General features: G+C 38.1%; 1 protein-coding gene across 3 annotated transcripts in view; it reads left to right on the plus strand.

Annotated features, from left to right (window-relative positions):
- LOC149797918 (BTB/POZ domain-containing protein 17-like) overlaps positions 1-22,209 on the plus strand; it is a 54,045-nt gene that overhangs the window by 12,083 nt on the left and 19,753 nt on the right. Inside the window, exon 2 of one of the 3 annotated variants that reach the window (XM_089962963.1) lies at positions 21,329-21,408. The exons of 1 other annotated variant lie outside the window; for it this stretch is intronic. The gene's annotated coding sequence lies outside the window, so the exon portion shown is untranslated. Of the gene's footprint in view, positions 1-21,290; positions 21,409-22,209 lie in introns of all 3 variants that reach the window. One more of the 3 variants, XM_089962962.1, reaches the window with a different exon arrangement.

A 22,209-nucleotide genomic window follows, 5' to 3' on the forward strand; every position in this document is an offset into this window, starting at 1 on the left:
TTGGTCATAGGGTACGCAGTGTTGTGGCTGTAACTGATACAGATACAAAGACCAGTAGCAAAGGTATGTTATTTTCTGATGTATTCACTGTCATGGAGTGGGCATGATGGATCTTCTACAAGTTGTAAATGTTATTTTGATTTCTCTAAATTATTTACTGAGGTCCATCTCTACATTATGTACTGGGTCTGTCTTTACATTATGTAATTGTATCTGTCTCTACATTATGTATCTGGGTCTGGGTCTACATTATGTACTGTAGAACCTGTCTTAAAAGACCACCCCTTCTGCCCCCAAAAATGGTCTCTCAAGACAGATGGTCTCTCATAACATGTCATAACACTATATAATCAATAAATATGTGCACGGAGATTCTGGTCTCTCAAAACAGGTTTTACTGTATCTGGGTCTATGTCTGCATTATGTATCTGGGTCTGTGTCTACATTATGTATCTGGGTCTGTCTCTACATTATGTACTGGGGTCTGTCTCTACATTTTATACTGGGTCTGTCTTTACATTATGTCTGGGTCTTTGTCAACATTGTGTATCTGGGTCTGTCTCTACATTATGTACTGTGGTCTGTCTCTAAATTATGTACTTGTGTCTGTCTCTATATTATGTATCTAGGTCTATGTCAACATTATATATCTGGGTATGTCTCTACATTATGTACTTGTGTCTGTCTCTACATTATGTATCTGGGGACCGCTCCGGTGGCCTAGTGGTTAGAGCGTCCGCCTCGGATGCGGGAGGTCGTGGGTTTGATCCCCGGCCGAGTCATACCAAAGACTTCCAAAAACGTTACTAACAGCTGCCTTGCTTGGCGCTCAGCGTTAAGAGGTTAGTGTTAGGACTGGTCGGCCCAGTGTCAGAATAATGTGACTGGGTGGGACATCATGCTACATGTCTGCGGCATGATGCCCCAGTGCTAGACATCACTATAAACTGCCACACTGCAGACATCGTTGCGATATGACTGAAAAATTGTTAAAGCTACGTTAAAAATCCAAATCACATCACATCACATGTATCTGGGTCTGTGTCAACATTATGTATCTGGGTCTGTGTCTCCAGTATGTACCTGGGTCTATGTCTACATTATGTGTCTGGGTCTATGTCTACATTATGTATCTGGGTCTGTGTCAACATTATGTATCTGGGTCTGTGTCTACATTATGTATCTGGGTCTATGTCTACGTTATGTATCTGGGTCTATGTCTACATTATGTATCTGGGTCTGTGTCAACATTATGTATCTGGGTCTGTGTCTACATTATGTATCTGGGTCTATGTCTGCATTATGTATCTGGGTCTGTGTCAACATTATGTATCTGGGTCTATGTCTACATTATGTTTCTGGGTCTGTGTCTACATTATGTATCTGGGTCTATGTCTACATTATGTATCTGGGTCTGTGTCAACATTATGTATCAGGGTCTGTGTCTACATTATGTATCTGGGTCTATGTCTACATTATGTATCTGGGTCTATGTCTACATTATGTATCTGGGTCTGTGTCAACATTATGTATCTGGGTCTATGTCTACATTATGTATCTGGGTCTATGTCTACATTATGTATCTGGGTCTGTGTCAACATTATGTATCTGGGTCTATGTCTACATTATGTATCTGGGTCTATGTCTACATTATGTATCTGGGTCTGTCTCCACATTATATATCTGGTTCTGGGTCTATGTTATGTATCTGGGTCTGTGTCAACATTTTATATCTGGGTCTGTCTCAACATTATGTACTGGTTGTTGTTGTTGTTTTGGGTTTAACACCATTTTTCAGCACAAGATAGGCTATACATGGCGGCCAGTATAATTGGTGGAGGAAGAACCCTGGAAAACCTGAGACTCGAACTCACACAGACAGAGGTGAGATGGCAGTGATCCATAACGGTGAGCACTTTAGACCACTCGGCCACTCGTGGCCCCATTATGTATTGGTGTCTGTCTCTACATTATGTATGGGGGCCCAGAGTGGTCAAGTGGTCTAAAGCGCTGTCCGTTACAGATCACTGTCATCTCATCTCAGTCTTTGTGGGTTCAAGTCTCAGATTTGGCCAATGTTGGTATGTGTGAAAGCTTGCCAGTAGCTTCTCGTGGGTAGGTGGTTCTTTACGGGGGTTTTTCTGGGTTCTTCCTCCATCATTACTACTGCATGCCATGTATAGCCTATCGTGTGCTGAAAAGTGGCATTAAAACCCTACAACAACATTATGTATGTAATGTCTCCCTCTTGAAAAGATGAGTGGTTAATTGGATTTGGCTGGCATTACCTAGAGGATGACCGCTCTTGATTTTACAGCCCGGTGGGAGTGGAGAGATAGAATTTCAACAGAGAACTGAGCAAGAATATTGGGAAGAAATAATGCAATATGAGTCCTCTTAGACAAGAAAAATAACCAAATTTAATCAACAAAGATTAATAGTAGCAACTCCAATTCAATCTAAGTTATGTTAACAGAACTTAATATCCGTGTCTAATTTGGATTTATTTCATCATAATAATGAGTGGTGAAAAGAGCACCATGTCCATGACTGGTTGCATCACCTTTCTCCCTTGACCGTGTATCCACATCTTCCCTGTGCCTTCCTATTCTGTATGCTTCACCCCTTCCCAGACTTCCTAGTCCTTTATTCTGAGAACTCATCAAACCTTTTATCAGACTTCCATCTTCGGACTGTTGCATCTCTCCCCAGAAGGCTGTTCCTTAAAGGACAAAATTACCTCTAAACCTCTGTATGTACCACTTTCTACATGTACATCAAATTCCCTCACTTATGTTACTCAGAAGCATACTAGCTATCCACACTACATAAATTCTGAACTTATCCGATAGAACATCATCCTCGCTTCACATCGACAGGCCATAATTAACGTTAGCATACCATCTAACGTTACCGTATCTCTTTGCTTACGTTTCCACATGCTCAATTACTATTGCATAAAATTCACAAAATTCTAGCTCACAGCAATCCCTAACTTACCTTATGAAATCCTGCACATATGAAAACATGGATAGCATGCAATCATCAATACTATCAATGAACATCTCTTGGCATCCATCCGTCTACAGGAGACAATGGTGTAGATCCAAAATTGTTGTTTTTCCTTCTTTCTAGCTCTCCTTTTAGCTGCTTTATGTTCCTGTCTTCCTTGGCTTTTTGAATGCACTGTCTGACAGCTAGGTGCCAAATGGAATGGTCATTAGCACAGACCTCCCAGTCATTGACACTGATGTTGGCTGTCTTCATGTCCTTCTTGTAAACATCTTTGTAGCACAGATATGGTCGTCCAGTTGGTCATGCACCTCCGCTAACAGGTCCCTGGGAATGTGGCCTGGGTCCATTCTCTTGACATGGCAGAGCCAGCGAAGGCACCTCTTGCTGAGAATGGAGAACATGCTGTTCATGTTGGTGCGTTCCAGAACCTCTGTGTTGGGTACTTTGTCCTGCCACTGGATGTGCAGAATGCGCCACAGGAATCTTAGGTGGAAGCTGTTGAGTTGGTAGATGTGCAGTTTGGTCTTCTCAGTGAGGTTGGGGTTGTTTTAGACCTTCTGGTTCAGTCTGGCCATCATGGCTGCTGCCTTGGCAATCCTGCCATTCACCTCTGAATCAATGGAGAGTGAGCTGGAGATGGTTGACCCAAGGTATGTGAAGTTCTCAACATCTTCCGAGTTGTACCCACTGATGGTGATGGAGGGATGGGAGTCTGTATCCTGCACCATGACGTTCATTTTCGTTAATCTGCTGGTCAATCCAGACTCCTTACAGGTGTTGGAGAGGCGGCATACCAGATGCTGCTGTCCATCTTCTGTGTGTGATGTCAAGGTTGCATCATCAACAAAGAGCAGTTCACTGATGAGGACCTCTGTGACTTCAGTCTCAGCATGGAGACGGGCGCTGTTGAGCAGCTTGCTGTCAGCTCTGGTATGGATGTACTCCTCCTTGCCGAGTCCTTGAAGGCATACTGGAGAAGCATGCAAAAGAAGATGGGAAGAGCATCGGCATAAGGACACAGCCTTGTTTGACTCTGCTGATGACTGGGAAGACCTCCAATGTTGCATCATTGAAGCACACTGTGCTGTGCATGTTCTCGTGGAATGACATGATGAAAGCTAGCAGTTGTGTGGGGGGGCAGGTGATCATCTGCAGGAGTTGGAAGGATCCACTCCGACTGACCAGGTCAAACACCTTCGTCAGGTCTATGAAGGCGTTGTAGACGGGCATCTGCTGCTCGTGACACTTCTCCTGAAACAGGTGTAGTGAGAAGACCATGTCCGCGGTTGACCTGCCATCCCAAAAGCCACACTGGGACTCTGGGTAGACACAGGAGGCTAGGGTCTGCAAGCATGCCAAGGCAACACAGGCGAAATCCTTTTATCAATAATGCCGAGGAGGGAGCTGCCCCGGTAGTTGTTGGCATCATGCATGTCCTGGGGGATATGTCCCTGCCCCCAGCAGAGGCAGAGGAGTATATGTAGGGGCTGGAGCAGTGCTGATTTCCCACTCTTGAGGACTTAAAGCAGAATGCCGTCACTTCCAGGAACCTTCTCACAAGCAAGGCAAGCGATGGCTTTTCTGACCTCTTCCAGGGTGGGCAGTGTGTCTAGTTCCTCCATGACTGGAAGGTCTTGCATGGCATCCAGGGTGGTGTCAGTGACAATGTTTTGGATTGCATACAACTCGAGATAGTGCTCGACCCATCGCTGCAGTTGTTTACCCTGATGACCTCGCGGCAGGTGGTCTGCTGGGCATTGTTCCTGGCAGTCCTGACGGCTTTTAGTATACTGGGGCTAGGTGCAGTTTGTATGCAAGGAGGGCTTTCCTCTTTGCTTCAGTCATGGGCTCCATCTCCTCCCAGTTAGTCTCATACCAGTAGGCATTTTTGGGCTCCTTCTTCCCGTAAGTAGTGATGGCTGAATTGTACAGTGTCATGGAGGTGGGACAACTTGGAGTCGATGGTGTCATCAGGTGTCGCTTTGGTGAGGGCTTCCTGCCGTTTTCTGATGAACTGCTTTGTTTTCTCTGGGTTGCTTGCACAGGAGGTGTTGATGCGTGGGCCCCATCTTCTTGGTATGGTGCAGCTTCTTGGTTATTATTCACACCTTACTGGTCATGAGGGAATGGTCAGTGTTGCAGTCGGCATTGTGGTAGCTGTGGGTGAGGACACTAGCCAGTTTCACATGCCTGGTGATGACGAGGTCTAACTGGTGCCAGTGGCATGAATGTGGGTGTCTCCATGACACCTGGTGGATCTCCTTGCATTTGAATAAAGTGTTGGTCACACATTGGCTGTGGGAGCAGCACATCTCTAGCAGTCGCTGACCATTCTCTTAGATCTTGCCCCTTCTATGAGAGCTTAGACAGGTGGACCAGGCCGCATGGTCAGCTCCCACTCTAACATTGAAGTCTTATAGTAAGTAGAGGCCTTCATTGTTGGGGATACTGGATATTGCCTCATAGAACTTGTCTTTTTCCTTGTGGGTGGAGCAGAGGTTTGGGCTGTACGTACTGAAGATGTTGACTGGGCCTGAGGATGTTGACAGCTAGAGGGCAAGGATTCTCTCAGTACCTGATGATGGAGGTTCATTTAACGCTGCTAGTATGTTCTTTACAGCAAAGCCAACACCGTGTTGCCTAGGTTTATTTGAGGGATTCCCTTGCCTAAAGAAGGTGTAGTTAGCTTTCCTGATGGTGCCGCTGTCAGCTAGTTGGGTCTCCTGGAGGCAGGCAATGTCACTGTTCAGTCAGGAGAGTTCTCTGTCATTGATGGCAGTCTTCCATGCATTGTTGATCTGTTGTAGGACAGTGGTGAATCCAGGACACATGGTCCTGATGTTCCAGCTTGCAAAATGAAGAGTTGGAGTCTTCTTATTTCTTCTTTTGAGTCTTTCCTAGTGTGGAGTTTGTAGCCCATTTGTCAAGATGGTTCTCTAAGCTCCATGCATCTTACTGACTGGGGGCTGCCCAGCTTGAGGTGGGTGGTAGCTGTCTAGTGAGACATGGTGATTTCTCCCACCATTAGAAGTAACCCCTGGCACCAAGCTCTACACCAATTGAGCTTTGACTTAGAACTGGTAAACTGCTACTTCCCATGTTGCACTGATGCCATATGACGATTCTGGAGTGGCCTCTCTAGCGGAGCTATGAAGCCTGGGCAGGGTCGTATGGAGAATCAGCTGATGCCCATGCTGCAGATCCTCCCTCTCAAAGCAGCTGGTGGACCCAAAGGAAGGATGAATGCCGATACAGCTTGGCACCAATGGCATCACAGGAGTTACCAGAATGATGTTGAAGTCAATGTCAGACCACCTTAGGGACACCGTCTCCAGATTTTCTGTCGGGGTTTCCTCTCTTAGGCTTTCCCGTAAGTGGGTATAGCCACAAGGCAGCAGAGGTTTGGAATCGGAGTTTTCCTTCTCCTAGATGAGCTACCATCCACGGTTTACAAGTCCCATCGACCCGAAGCGACTGGTTTTAAGGCCTTAACCCCTTCTCCTGTTAGTGGAAACATGGTCCACCGGACTTTGAAGCTAAGCCACTCATGAAGGTCAGAAGCTGGATTTTAGTTGACAGAGGCAATCAGAGATGCAAGCCATAAGAGGCATTTATGGAGGAGTTGGGTGCTTGTCTTCCACTCCCACACTGGCATTGTCAACCTTGGACCACGATGAACTAGTAACTGTAAAGTTAAAGAGATAAAATGCATAACAACTTGAGCATTACAGATTTCCATGAAATTGAATAAATGATACATAGTATGGATCCTAGTCAAATCAAAAACATTTGATTTAAACAAATAATCAAAAATAGAAAATTACATGAAAAATTAAAATTGCATACCTTAATGCTGTTCTCTTTCAGAAATTGTGCATCCTAGCACTTAACCCTGTCATTTCTTACAAGACAGCCACCTGGTCTCCTTTTCTTGTTTAACGAGGAAAGCACTATTCTTTTCAGGCGTCCTCAAAACCGAACTACTCCTATTTCAGGATTTAAGACTAAAGCATTTCGACTAAGGTCATCACTTTACATTAACATTACTTTTAAAGTGTACGCCTTGATAAGCTTGACACCACAATTTCAGTTGACTCGTCACCATACAGTTGGGATACAGAATTTGAGCGGCAACCATTAGCAGCATTTGAACCTGTCTATGGATTTTGTATGTACAATCGTGATGAAGAGTGCACCAAAGTCATGTGAACTTGATCCAATTCCAACATCACTGCTGCTTGAGTGCTTAGATCCTGTATTGCCTTCACTAACTGATGTTATTAATACTTTTCTCTCATCCGGGGAATTCCCATCATTTTTCAAAACTGACATTGTAAAGCCTCTGCTGAAGAAACCAACACTAGACCATAACGATTTAAAGAACTACCGCCCAGTTTCTAATCTCCCATTCATATAAAAGAAATCTTAGAAAAGATTGTTCTATCCCAGCTTGTATCTCATCTAAATTCAAACAGTCTTTTTAGCAGTGTACAATCTGCATATCACCCTTGCCACAGTACTGAAACTACTCTTTTAAAAGTAGTTAATGACATTCTCTCTGCGTTGGATAGCGGAAGGATTAGTCCTCACCCTTCTTGATTTGTCTGCAGCATTTGACACAACAGACCATGATATATTACTTCACTGTCTCCAGCATGTATTTGGCATTCATGATACTGCCTTACTGTGGTTCAAGTCCTACTTGGTCAACAGGACACAAATTGTATCTGCAAATGGAATACACTCCAGCCCAGTTGATCTATGTTGTGGTGTTCCACAGGGGTCTGTTCTTGGACCTGTTCTCTTCATTCTGTACACTCAGTCGCTCTCAAGTGTCATAGATCATTATCCAGTGTCTCACCAGTTGTATGCTGATGACACCCAAGTATACAAATCTAGCCACCCAGCTGAAGTTGATGCTACCATCCAAAGTGTAGAGAGGTGCATTTCTGATGTGAAATCATGGATGACATGTAAAAGGCTGCAGATGAATGATGATAAAACTGAGGCCATTCTGATCACAACACAAAGACTTTCTCATTCACATCCTTTACCTCAAACAAATAAATATCAGCAATGCCAACATTAAATTCACACAATCAATACGAAACCTAGGTGTTACTCTGGACAGTACTCTCACATTGCACCAGTATGTCATGAACATATGCAAGGCTGCCTATCTTGAGCTGAGACACATCAGCTCAGTTCACAAATATCTTTCAGCTGATGCCACTAAAACACTTGCGTGTTCATTAATACTTTCAAGACTGGACTATTGTAACTCAATTCTGTCTGGTTCATCTCAATATCTACTCCAGAAACGTCAAAAAGTTCAAAACACAGCTGCTCGGATCATTCTTAGAGTACCACGATCAGAGCACACCTCCCCGCTGCTCTGTACCCTACACTGGCTATCCATTCGATCCAGAATCAAACACAAAATTTGTTCTCTGTGCTACGTTTCACTGTCAGACTCTAGTCCAACATACCTATCCGATCTCACCCATGTGTACACACCAGCAAGATACTTACGCTCCTCTTCTGACAAACGTATACTCATTATTCCCACTAGGAAAACAAAGTCATATGGACAGCGTTCTTTTGCATACCAGGGCCCAGCAACGTGGAATGAATTGCCCACTGAACTTAGACACAAATACACAGTGATAACATTCAAGAGGCTCTCAAAACTCACTTATTTTGACTGCAAGAACAAACTTAAAGACCTAATAATGTTTCCTACCTGAAATATTCTCAGCATGTTTTTTTTAAAATTTATTTTTTTAATGTTTTTCTAATTTCATGGTGTTTGTTTTTGTAATAATATTATTATATGTTTTTTATCTTATAGGTGTTGTCTAATGTTGTAAAGCGCTTAGAGCTTCTGAAGATTAGGCGCTATACAAAGTCCTCATTATTATTATTACCGGGTATTATTATTACTCTGCCAAATCGTAAGCAGCTGTTGCTAAATTTTTCCCAATATAATCATTTCTTTTGTCTGATCTTAGACAAGCTAGGGTGCATATCAATTTCCCTTTGAAAATTGATTGGCTCCTATCAAGTGGTTATGGTTGGTAGCTCAAATGTTTACTTTCTCAGGACAGCATTGCAATGCTCTGGTCAATCTCATTGAGTCATAAATGCTAGCCTTTCAAGTGGTAACACTGACATGGGGGGGGGGGGAGAAAAGAAGAAAGGTTGATGTGACCATTCACAAAGACTTTTCTGGCTTCAATGTGATAAAATGTTACAGCTCAATGCATTCAACTTTAAGCATCAATACAATTCAAAATTCGACACTTTACAATGTACTTGTGTCTATCTATACATTATGTACTTGTGTCTGCCTTTACATTATGCACTAGTGGCTGTCTATACATTATGCACTGGCGTCTTTCTTTACATCATGTACCTGTCTTTACATTATGTACTTTTCTGTCTTTACATTATGTACCTATCTATCTTTACATTATGTACTATAGGTCAGCCTTTACATTATGTACCTATCTATCTTTACATTATGTACCTGTCTTTACATTATGTACTTTTTTCTGTCTTTACATTATGTACCTATCTGTCTTTACATTATGTACTATAGGTCAGTCTTTACATTATGTACCTGTCTGCATTATGTACTTGAGTCTGTCTTTACATAATGTACCTGTCTTTGCATTATGTACTTGAGTCTGTCTTTACATAATGTACCTGTCTGTCTTTGCATTATGTACTTGAGTCTGTCCTACATTATGTACCTGTCTGTCTTTGCATTATGTACTTGAGTCTGTCTTTATATTATGTACCTGTCTTTACATTATGTACCTATCTATCTTTACATTATGTACTATAGGTCAGTCTTTACATTATGTACCTATCTATCTTTACATTATGTACCTGTCTTTACATTATGTACCTGTCTTTACATTATGTACCTGTCTGTCTTTACATTATGTACCTATCTATCTTTTCATTATGTACTATAGGTCAGCCTTTACATTATGTACCTGTCTTTACATTATGTACTATAGGTCAGCCTTTACATTATGTACCTGTCTGTCTTTACATTATGTACCTATCTATCTTTACATTATGTACTATAGGTCAGCCTTTACATTATGTACCTGTCTGTCTTTACATTATGTACTTTTCTGTCTTTACATTATGTACCTATCTATCTTTACATTATGTACTATAGGTCAGCCTTTACATTATGTACCTATCTATCTTTACATTATGTACCTGTCTTTACATTATGTACTTTTTTCTGTCTTTACATTATGTACCTATCTATCTTTACATTATGTACTATAGGTCAGCCTTTACATTATGTACCTATCTGTCTTTACATTATGTACTATAGGTCAGCCTTTACATTATGTACCTGTCTGTCTTTACATTATGTACTATAGGTCAGCCTTTACATTATGTACCTATCTATCTTTACATTATGTACCTGTCTTTACATTATGTACTTTTTTCTGTCTTTACATGATGTACCTATCTGTCTTTACATTATGTACTATAGGTCAGCCTTTACATTATGTACCTATCTATCTTTACATTATTTACCTGTCTTTACATTATGCACTTTTTTCTGTCTTTACATTATGTACCTATCTATCTTTACATTATGTACTATAGGTCAGCCTTTACATTATGTACCTATCTGTCTTTACATTATGTACTATAGGTCAGCCTTTACATTATGTACCTATCTATCTTTACATTATGTACTATAGGTCAGCCTTTACATTATGTACCTATCTGTCTTTACATTATGTACTATAGGTCAGCCTTTACATTATGTACCTATCTATCTTTACATTATGTACTATAGGTCAGCCTTTACATTATGTACCTATCTATCTTTACATTATGTACTATAGGTCAGCCTTTACATTATGTACCTATCTATCTTTACATTATGTACCTGTCTTTACATTATGTACTTTTTTCTGTCTTTACATGATGTACCTATCTGTCTTTACATTATGTACTATAGGTCAGTCTTTACATTATGTACCTGTCTTTGCATTATGTACTTGAGTCTGTCTTTGCATTATGTACTTGAGTCTGTCTTTACATAATGTACCTGTCTGTCTTTGCATTATGTACTTGAGTCTGTCTTTACATAATGTACCTGTTTGTCTTTGCATTATGTACTTGAGTCTGTCCTACATTATGTACCTGTCTGTCTTTGCATTATGTACTTGAGTCTGTCTTTATATTATGTACCTGTCTTTACATTATGTACCTATCTATCTTCACATTATGTACCTATCTATCTTTACATTATGTACCTGTCTTTACATTATATACCTGTCTGTCTTTACATTATGTACCTGTCTGTCTTTACATTATGTACCTGTCTTTACATTATATACCTGTCTGTCTTTACATTATGTACCTGTCTGTCTTTACAGTATGTAATTTTGTCTGTCTTTACAGTATGTACTTGTGTCTGTCTCTAAATTATGTACCTATCTGTCTTTACATTATGTACTTTTGTCTGTCTCTAAATTATGTACCTGTCTTTATATTATGTATTTGTGTCTGTCTTTACATTATGTACTTTAGGTCTGTCTTTACATTATGTACTTTAGGTCTGTCATTACATTATGTATTTGTGTTGTCTTTACATTATGTACTTTAGGTCTGTCTTTACATTATGTACTTTAGGTCTGTCATTACATTATGTATTTGTGTCTGTCTTTACATTATGTACTTTAGGTCTGTCTTTACATTATGTACTTTAGGTCTGTCATTACATTATGTATTTGTGTCTGTCTTTACATTATGTACTTTAGGTCTGTCATTACATTATGTATTTGTGTCTGTCTTTACATTATGTACTTTAGGTCTGTCATTACATTATGTATTTGTGTCTGTCTTTACATTATGTACTTTATGTCTGTCTTTACATTATGTACTTTAGGTCTGTCATTACATTATGTATTTGTGTCTGTCTTTACATTATGTACCTGTCTGTCTTGATATTATGCCCTTGTGTTTGTGTGTAAGCCTAAAATTTCATTGAATAATGTACATCTTTGATCTGCTCTTATGATACTTAATTTGTCAGAGATTTCATCTATCTGCCATCTCTTGTCCATCCTTAAACAGGAGTCACTATTCTTCCATTGGGAGGATTGCATCTAAACATTGCACATACTATTCATCCCATGGTGTGAATGATCCTAAATGAAAGTAGTCTCCCCTTGGGTATCTAATAATGGCCACTATGGTGGCTATCTTGAAAATATTGTTTTACCTTGCCTCCACAATGGGGGGCCCCGAGTGGTCTAAAGTGCTCTCCATTACAGATCACTGCCATCTCACCTCTGTCTGCGTGGGTTCGAGTCTCGGATTCAGCCAAAGTGGGTATGTGAGAAAGCTTGCCAGTAGCTTCTCGAGGGTCGGTGGTTCTTTCTGGGGATTTACCGGGTTCTTCCTCCACAATTAATACTGGCCACCATGTATAGCCTATTGTGTGCTGAAAAAAATGGCGTTAAACCCTACAACAACAAAAAGCTTCCACAATGGATGGTTAAATTGACTTGGGATTTTCGACAGCTTGAAAATCTTGCTAAGGCTACTGCTCCCAAGTGGATTGTCATAGCAACATAGAATTTTCATTAAAAGGCTTTTTATGATGTTTGGTTTTCATTTAAGACTGCTTGTGATGTGTGGTTGGTCCTGAGTGATAATATATGTAGTACTCCTTGAACATCCAATGGGATTGTCTTGGCAGCCATGCTGAAAAACTGATCAGATGACTATATATCTATATAGGGTTTTGAATTAAAGACTTTCTTATGATGTCTAGTTGGTCCTAAATGAAACCAGTGCAGCTGTTGTAAAAGTCTTGTCATCACTACTCCTGAATAGATGATTGTATTGCCATGTAAATTTGAACTACAAGACATCTTATGCTGTCTGGTTGGTTCTGAATGATGTAAGTGTCTCTCAGACATCCACTTTGAATGTTATTGCTACATATCCTGAATGGATAGTCATATCAACATCACGTTTTCAATGAAAGACTTCACATTGCTGTCTAGTTGGTTCTATATAGCACAAATTAGATATCCAATTTCATGGTTATGGTGGCCATCTTGGAAATCTCATTATCATTACATTGCCAGAATTGATAGTTATAGTGACATTAGTTTGTTTTCTTTTCCAACATAAGGATTAGGCCTAATTATGATATGTACTGTAGTATGTTTGAATCAAAATGATGCTTTAACCCCCAATGTAGCCCTCTTGAAAATTTTGTTACGGTTGCTTCCCCTGAAGGTTATATAGCTGTAGGGTTTTCACTGAAAGATTTATTATATCTTGTTGGTCCTAAATAAAAGTGAATATATATGTCAGCTATTCATATGCTGTGTATCAATATGGATATATATATATATATATATATATATATATATAAAAGCTACAGAGGTCTCGCTAGGAGTTTAAAACTAGGAGTCCAAGACTCCCATTTTGGTAAAAATAGGAGTCCCACCATCAAAAGTTGCAGTCCCATCTTTCCTACAGAATGAACACAGACGTGAGTGCATCTGTTGTTAGATGGAGAGGTTTTCGTAATGTAATCACTCACTATAATATAGCTTCATTACAACAGTCCATTGACAGGATCGCAAATTTATGGTTTATTTATTTGTATACGTACTTGTAGTAATTTGAGGCAAATAAATAGTATCTGATTTGCTGTTTTTTTCCCGTATTTTCGCAAATACGTGTCAAGTCAGAAAACAGCTTAGACCATAAAGCTTTGTTGACATTCCTTAGCCCCATCCCAGCATGTATGGCTAGTTAGAGCATAGACATGACACCCCGTTTTTCTAAAAGTGTATTTGGTGTGGGTTTCCCCCGTCCTTCCCTGAGGACTGTAAGTGTAGTTGTTAGAAAACAATAATCCGTTATAAAATGTTTGCAGGGTTTTTCTATTTTTTTTATCCATCAAATCTGCGAGTTTTATTATCCCATGAAGTTAAAAGGTGTACTTTCTTCCCTTTGTCCGGGCTGACACTGGGCCTGATTTCTGCCAGTTACTTCGAATTGGTGTTGTATTTTTAACCCAAAGGCTAGTTACAGCCCTGGGTTAATTTCCTTCCTCTTTTGAAGTTATTTTGATTATTTGAAGTGACTTTGCCAGAGTCCTTCTGTCCATATTGTGTTATTTGTAATATTTTCTTATTTTATTTTTTGTTTATTTTTTTCTTTCTATATTTTTATTCTATTTTTTATGTATGTATGTATGTATGTATGTATGTATGTATAATGTTTTGTATGCTAACTGACCAGACGGCTTATCTAGTCCAAATCTATAAGTTTTCTTCCCATCTACTATACCCACAAAAATAATAACTGTGTGAGATGTATTATTGTTTATGTATGCATGTAGTGTGTCTGTTATAGGAATATATGCCATAGCGTATAGGGGTATGGGTTTTAGGTACTGTTTGCTTGATTTCAATACAAGGGTTTCCCACACATGATGGTGGGGGTCATTCATTTGCTTTAAGTTTTTTGGTTGTGCTATTGCACAAAAATTTCATTATCAGTTGGAGATAGATGAATTCCTCCATACACTGTGTGTTGGGAGAATTTTCTGTTATTTTAAGTTTAAATTGAATGTACCGTAGCACATAATTGTTGTGTTCAAAGTTGAAGTTTCTATTATGAGGATGTAAAGGCAACATCATTTATAATTTAAGTTTTAACTGATTGTGCCATAGCACATAATTCCAGATCAGGTTCTTTTTCTAAGTTTGTTCTGAAATTATAGTGGAAGTCCCAAGTTTCCAAAGTTGGACCTCTCTGGTTGAGATCTCCACTATATTCTGTTGAAAAAAGAAAAAAGACAATTAAAATTTAAATTATTAAATAGTCTTTTAAATAAAAAAATTAATCCAAATGTGTTTATATTGTCTAAATTTGTAGTGAAGATTCCAAATCTCAGAGCCCCTTCTAGGGAGTCAAAGCTGACCTCTCTGGTTGAAACCTGCACCACACTCTATTCTAAAAGGAGAATGATAATTTGTTAAATATTTTACTTAGTGAAAAGGAGTCAAATGATATAGTGGAGATTCCAGGTTTCAGAGTCCCATTAGGGTGTCAATATATGACCTCTCTGGTTGAAATCTCCACCATATTCTGCTCTGGAGAAACAAATATTCTTTTTAGGTCAATTTAGGATCAATTATATGTATGTGTTGGAGTTAAACTCTAAAGTTATAGTGGAGGTTCCAATTCTCAGAGTCCCATTTGGGAATCAATAAATGACCTCTCTGGTTGAAATCTCCACTACATTTTATTTTAGAAAAGTATAATTGTGGACCAGAATATTTTGTTTCTTTTTTTTCTTCTTCTTGAAATTAAAGTATTTTTGAATTTGGAGCCATGTTTGTTGTTGGTCTAGTTATTAGTGGAGGGGTCCCTGTGTGAGTCCCTTTGGGGTGTCACTGTATGACCTAATGCCCATCATAGACTCCTCCACCAATCTTCCTTCATTTGTCAAGTAATTTCGTTTGAAGTTTTCAAGAAGTCTAAAGGATACATGTACAATAAAGTGACATGTATGTTAAGAGACTACACCGGCGAATAGATTCAATTCGTAGGTGTAGTAAATCTCTTATTGTCAGAGAAAGAATGTGTTTATGTCCTATTTCCTATCCACCTGACCTATATAATTTGAATTTTAAAGTTAAATCTTTAATAAAATAATACCTAGGCTTTGGTTTCAATGATTTGTATATTTTTTTCTGAATATATTTGCCCGATGATTTAAGAAAACAGACAATCTAATAAACTGGTACATCCCCAGACTTAGCGAAGTCCACCATTATTTCCCGTTAGGTCTGCTGGTTCACTTAGTTTCAATTTTATGACGAAATAGTGTATAAGAGGCAGTTAATATATATCCAGATCACTGATTCTGATCTTAAAACACAAGTTTGTATGTTTTATCATCAAAGGATAGCATGCAGGAAATTGATAGTTGCTACCTTACTCGGAAAAGGGTTAATGTTCAGTCAGCTATCAAAACATACTGCTTGTGAATGGGCAAGAGTTTATTTGTCAACGTAATTGGTATAAAAACTAGGCCTAGCTACTGATGCCTTGATGAATACATTTCGCTACAACACTAGAACTAACCGGGCTAAGGCGAGGGACATTTAAACAAAATATGGTATGATCAGTCAATGTACCTCTTAAATAATCACAGGGCAAAGTCATTTTCACTTTCCTAACAGAAGAAGGCGACGTTTACATTTTTAGGCGACTTGTAACCCACTTACGAATGGCATTTTGTCTAAGTCTCAACATGTCTTGATTCTGAGGTCACGTGCACTGCTTATTCCGATACATTCGGAAATGAACACAATAACGAAAGCTAAAGTTGTTTATTTAATGTACTTTTATAAATTACCACATGTACATCTCTGGGTCTTTCTGCCTCTGAATTCAATCACTGTAAATATCAGTACTTTTCCACCCGGCCGCCAGTCAAAGCCTTTGAACGTTCCGCCCATCTATTGCATATGTTCTTTTTTATGTACTCTTATAAAATGGCAACATGTATGTACATCAAGGGGTCTTTCAGTCACTGAATTATGTCGTTGTAAATATCAGCACAGCTAACTGATCAACACATTTTCCAACAAAGCAGGTGGCTGAAGCAGAACTGGCAAGTCTTTGAATTTTGCCGCACACCTTTTACATGCGTACGGAGGACTCCCGCCTCAGTGATTTTATGCGTCCTAGATCAAAAATTGGCGTCCAGATACGCGTAATTAAGCGTTTCCGAGATCTCTGGCTCAGCTTTTCATATGCTGTTTATCAATATAGATATATGACTTGAAAAGAGCACAGCTGAAATTATACATTGTAATTTATTTCGATTGATAATAGTACATGTGTTACATTATTGTAGTTACAAACTGAGGTGAAACTGCTTATCAACTGCCATTTAAACAAGCTCATATTTTTTTAATATTTTCAAAATACTTGATCAGAAAATGACAGTACAAAAACATTTAAAAAGTAATTTGAAAGACCAGTATACATGTACACGAAACCCATGCATAGATGTCTTCACACCAGTGTTAATTGACCTTTATAAACCATAGTGGTCATCAGTGACTTTATGAATACATGTTAAGGGGTTAATTCAGTCCAAACATGTATTATTTGGAATTTGTTCAATTTTTGGCAAAGTTTCAAAAACAAACAAAAATAAAATATTGTTTAAGTGGCTATTTATAATTAAACTAGTGTAATCCAGATGTTCCTATCAGAATTACTGATAACTACAATGCATAGTTTCTGCTCTGCTTACACTTACGTGAAGTTGTATGGGCAAAATACATGGTATAATGACAAAGGAAACATAAATCTTAAGCCACTGTTTGTATAATTTTCTGGGATGCATGGAGAGGGCTAGTATGTTTTTGAATAAAATTCCAGCTCTCAAAATAGCTTGAAAAAATATACCTAAAATAACCCCCATACAGCTGTACATGTATTAGATCCACTGTAGTAGTTACAAAAATTAAATTAATTTGTGGTAAAAGAGAGAAAAAATTCACAGCCCCAACCCCCTCTTCTGAAATTGAAATGCTTGGTCCCTACGTATGGTATTGTTTTTTATTTGGAAGTGTTTCCATGCATTTACTATGGATGATACTTGTTTAGTTTGTTGACATTCCATTAATGAGCACTGTTTTGGTGGTTAATGGATGTAAGAGTTAGTTTTGTCAGTGGGATTGATAACATAGGCAAAGGCTGCAGTACACTTAGTAAACTAGGAATTCACCACTGCAACTAACTACTCAACAGCATTGAGAAAGTAACTCAAAAGTCTTAAAGAATTGTTACTCCGTGTACATTAAAAAAATCACACGGTGAAGTCATTTTTGCTTTCCTTATAGAAGTTTACTTCTTTTTTTTTTGACATAGCTGACCCCTTTACCAGGTAGCATGACCCTGCACTTCTTTCTTGCAAGATATAGTTGTTCTTATAAAACCACGATACTAATTTAGCCTCCAGAATGGCTGCCTTGATGGCCATAAAACACTACAACAACATGTAGCTGATCCTAACTAAAAATGTGCTCATTAGCCTCCAACTTGTTGTCATCTCAATCATTAAGGTCATGAATGATGGTACTGACAAGATGTTTTCACTGAAACACTTCTTGCATTATTTAATAGGTTCTGAATGAAAATGGTGCAGCTCTGACCACCACCATATCCCAACATTTGTTTAAGAGTTTTGAAAACCAGACCTATTTGCCTTTGGGGTCAAGTCGAAGGTCATGAACTTATGAACTCGGTGATTTGTACAGATAAAGTAATTTTGAACCAGACTTGGTATTTAGTTGCATCCCAACAAAGAGCTTGATATTAAGCACTCTTATGTTGATTTTAAGGTCAAAGGTCTTGACTTGGGTTTTAGCCATACTGGCTTGTGAACATTATAATGCAGACAAGTGCGAATGGATTTTAATCAAATCCAGTTTTTGGATATATTGGAAGCATATCTTAAATAATGCTAATTAAAAATATTTATTTTATCATGTTGGTATATCTTGACGTTATCTGAGACCAGTTCATTGATTTTCTGTCCATGATATCAGGTTCAAGGTCAAAAGACATGACAAAGAATTTTGTACTACACTTATAGAATTTCTATCTTCATCAGAGTTGAATTTTTTTTTTATTTCATTGTTTGTTTTATTTTTAAATCTTAGAACATTTTAAACAAAACATGTTCAGGTCTCAGACTCAGCCAATGTGTGTATGTGAGTAAGCTGCCAGTCACTTCCTGTGGTTGGTGTTTTTTATGTGGGTTTTCTTTTGTTCTTCCTCCACCAGTTATACTGGCCACCATGCATAGCCTATGATCTTGTGCTGAGAAATGGCATTAAACCCACATATAGCAGCAAATAAAACATAATGAAATTCTCATTGTATATAACCCATTTAAATCAGTAAATTAGGTGCAAAGTTCTGAATATTGGGAAAAAAATCATAGTAGCATCTTTGTTGGATTTGGAGTATATTTTGCAATGAACTTTGGACTATTTTTTTGGCAATACACCTTAGGCTTGAGACAGTATATTGTTAGTCAGCAAATGCCCATGAACTTACAGTTCACAGATGCTCAGCTGAGAAAGGCTTATATCACCTGTAATTTATTTACGTATCAGTTATAAGTTAACTGTAGGTAAAGCATGTGTCAAGATTGATTTCACTTACTGTACTAGTACAGACTGATCTTTCACTTACTTCATTACATATACAAAGTTTGAGTAACTTATAAGTGACCTATCAATCCCCTAGAAGCCAAACATTCAAGTACATCACTTTCAGTCATAATAAGTTAATTTAATAATGGGTTGCTAGTGAGGGAAATCCATGCATGTTAATGAGGTGATCTTGCATCTGATTGGATGACCTAGTTAACGCTCTAGTGACTGTATTCTAACCCAGATTTGATTAAACTCGGTCAGTAGGCTTAAATCATCAATACCTTTGATGGATACAGTTATGACCAGGATTCATGCATATCAATGAGGTGATCTTGCATCTCACTGACTGATCCAGTTACCACTCTTGAACTGTTTTTCTCACCCAGATTTGATTAAACTTGGTAACTAGAATTATCTCATCAAGATTTTAGATGACTACCATTACTACCAAGATTCATGCATACTGATGAGGTGATCAAGCTAATTTCTGTTTAGATTTTATCATTGTTAGATAAATATCAATAAGATATCCAAGAAGTTTAGTATGAGCTTGATCTTGGCGTATTGATGGGGTGATCTTGGGTCTGGCTGGCTGAGTTTCTTGACACATGATTGATGATGTTTCTTACCTGATTTTAATCAAAATAGGTCAGTCAGCTAATATTATTAAGATGTTGATGAATTTTAGATTTTTATCAGACATTTATATGAACATGATATTCAAGAAGTTTATTATGAGCTTGATCTGTGCATATTAATGAGGTGATCTTGCATTTGATTGGCTGAGTTTCTTGACAGTTAATAGATGATGTTTTTGACCTGATTTTAACCAAAATATATAAATATTCTAATATTTTTAAGATGTTGATAAATTTTATGCATTATTTTGAGGTGAACATGCATTTGATTATCTGTTTCTTTATAATATATAAATAAGCTATTCTAGAGACTGTATTTTTTGATGGAATTTAGATCAAACTTGGTAAATAGTCTAATACTGTCAAGGTCATGGTTGAGTATGATTAATGAGACCTGTATAGAATAATAACAGTGATCTTGCATTTGATTGGCTGAGCTTGTCAACACACTCAAAACTATAGTTCCAATCAGATTTGATTTGAGTAGTTAAATATAATATCATAAAGATGTTGATTTAGTTTGATTATGAGATAATATGTGTATTGAGGAGGTAATCTTGCATTTGGTTTGCGTACCACTTGAGAGATAAAATTTAAATCAGATTTTGTTGCATTTGTTGGTAAATCAGCTTGAATCATAATTGCATATAACTGGTTCTATAAAAAAATGAGATTAAGAAGATGGTCCTGCATCTGATTGGGTGAGTTGGTTACCTCTCTTGACCTAGGGATTATATTTATCATCTGATTGGGTGAGTTGGTTACCTCTCTTAATCTAGGGATTATATTTATCATCCAATTTTTATATAACTTGGCAAACAAGCTGATATTGTTAAGGTCTTGGATGAATTTGATTGTGAGGTAGAGACTATGCATATTAACTGTACCTTTAAAATTACAGAGTTCTTACAATACTACATAGGCCTGTTCGGTAAAATGGTCAGCTGTTAAGTTATGTAATACAGGTGAGTGATATCATACCCACTTAAACCTCTTGTTACATCAGCACTTCCTCTAGCTCAAGGGTTTTTCACCTTTTGAGTCTGCAACCCAGATTAGGTTTGTGGTGTAATCCTTGCCACCCATCAAATGCTAAAAAACCACTTGGGTAGGAAATTTAAATTATTAAAGTTAATTTCGCAGTGACCCACTCAAAACACTAAAAACAGTGACTCATGGAGATTGCTTTAGCTAAAAAAACAATTTTAGTGTGAAAAGCATGAGTTGAATGCAGATTTATAAAGTTTAATCCAATTGCTCAATAACTTGTTTCATTATGTAATAAGTGAGTTAAATATTGAAGCAGAGAACCAGTCTAATGTTTATTAATAATTGTCATCACATTACAGATTTGACTATTCTGTTGCAGTGTTGATCCCAAGTTTTGTTCTGTATTGTTCACGCCAGGTATAAGTACCTGCAGACGGGCAAATGAAAAATAGATCACCATGCATGAAGATCCTGAAGCAAGCTAACAATGACTGCAGGTAGGGTATGTGAAGGTCACATAAACATCAAAGGTTTGTGTAATTTGGATTTTTAATGTAGCTTTAACAATTTTTCAGTCATGTCGCTATATTGTCTGCAGTGTGGCAGTCTATAGTGATGTCTATCACTGGGGAATCATGCCACAGAAGTGTAGCTTCATGTCCCACCCAACCACATTATCCTGACACTAGGCTGACCAGTCCTAACACTAACCTCTTAATGCTGAGTGCCAAGCAAGGCACCTGTTATGACTCGGCAGAGGTTTGAACCCCTGACCTCCTGCATCAGAGGTGGATGGTCTAACCACTTAGGCCATCAGAGAGGTCAAACATCTAGGCATAGAACAATAAGATTGCGACCTTAAAGTAGTCATGAATACAGCCAGAACATCCTAAGCCTTTTCCATCAGGTCAAGAAAAAAGCCTTGGATGTAATTCTTTGCCATTGAGAACACTATTTGGAACTACTTTAGTTCATATGGCGTAAAGTTACAATTAGAACATTGTCGACTTTTTCTTTCACAACATATTTGGAACACTCTGTTGGAGGCAATTTGCCAAACCCATCAAATTAATGTATTTCCCTATGACTACATCTGATATTATTTCTTGATTTGACAGAAATGGCCAAGTTATGTTCCGGTTGCAGGACTTCTATGCTGTACTGAATATTTTTATAAGAATAAAAATGAGTTGTTTCTAAATTACCATTTTCATTCAGTTCAGTTCTGCTGTTCCATAAATGTTGTCATAGATACCTCGCACAAGAATACAAATGTCAATATTATTAATGATGACTCA

The sequence above is a fragment of the Sinohyriopsis cumingii genome, chromosome 6, assembly GCF_028554795.1.
Source record: "Sinohyriopsis cumingii isolate HCF-2022 chromosome 6, ASM2855479v2, whole genome shotgun sequence".
Taxonomy (NCBI): domain Eukaryota; kingdom Metazoa; phylum Mollusca; class Bivalvia; order Unionida; family Unionidae; genus Sinohyriopsis; species Sinohyriopsis cumingii.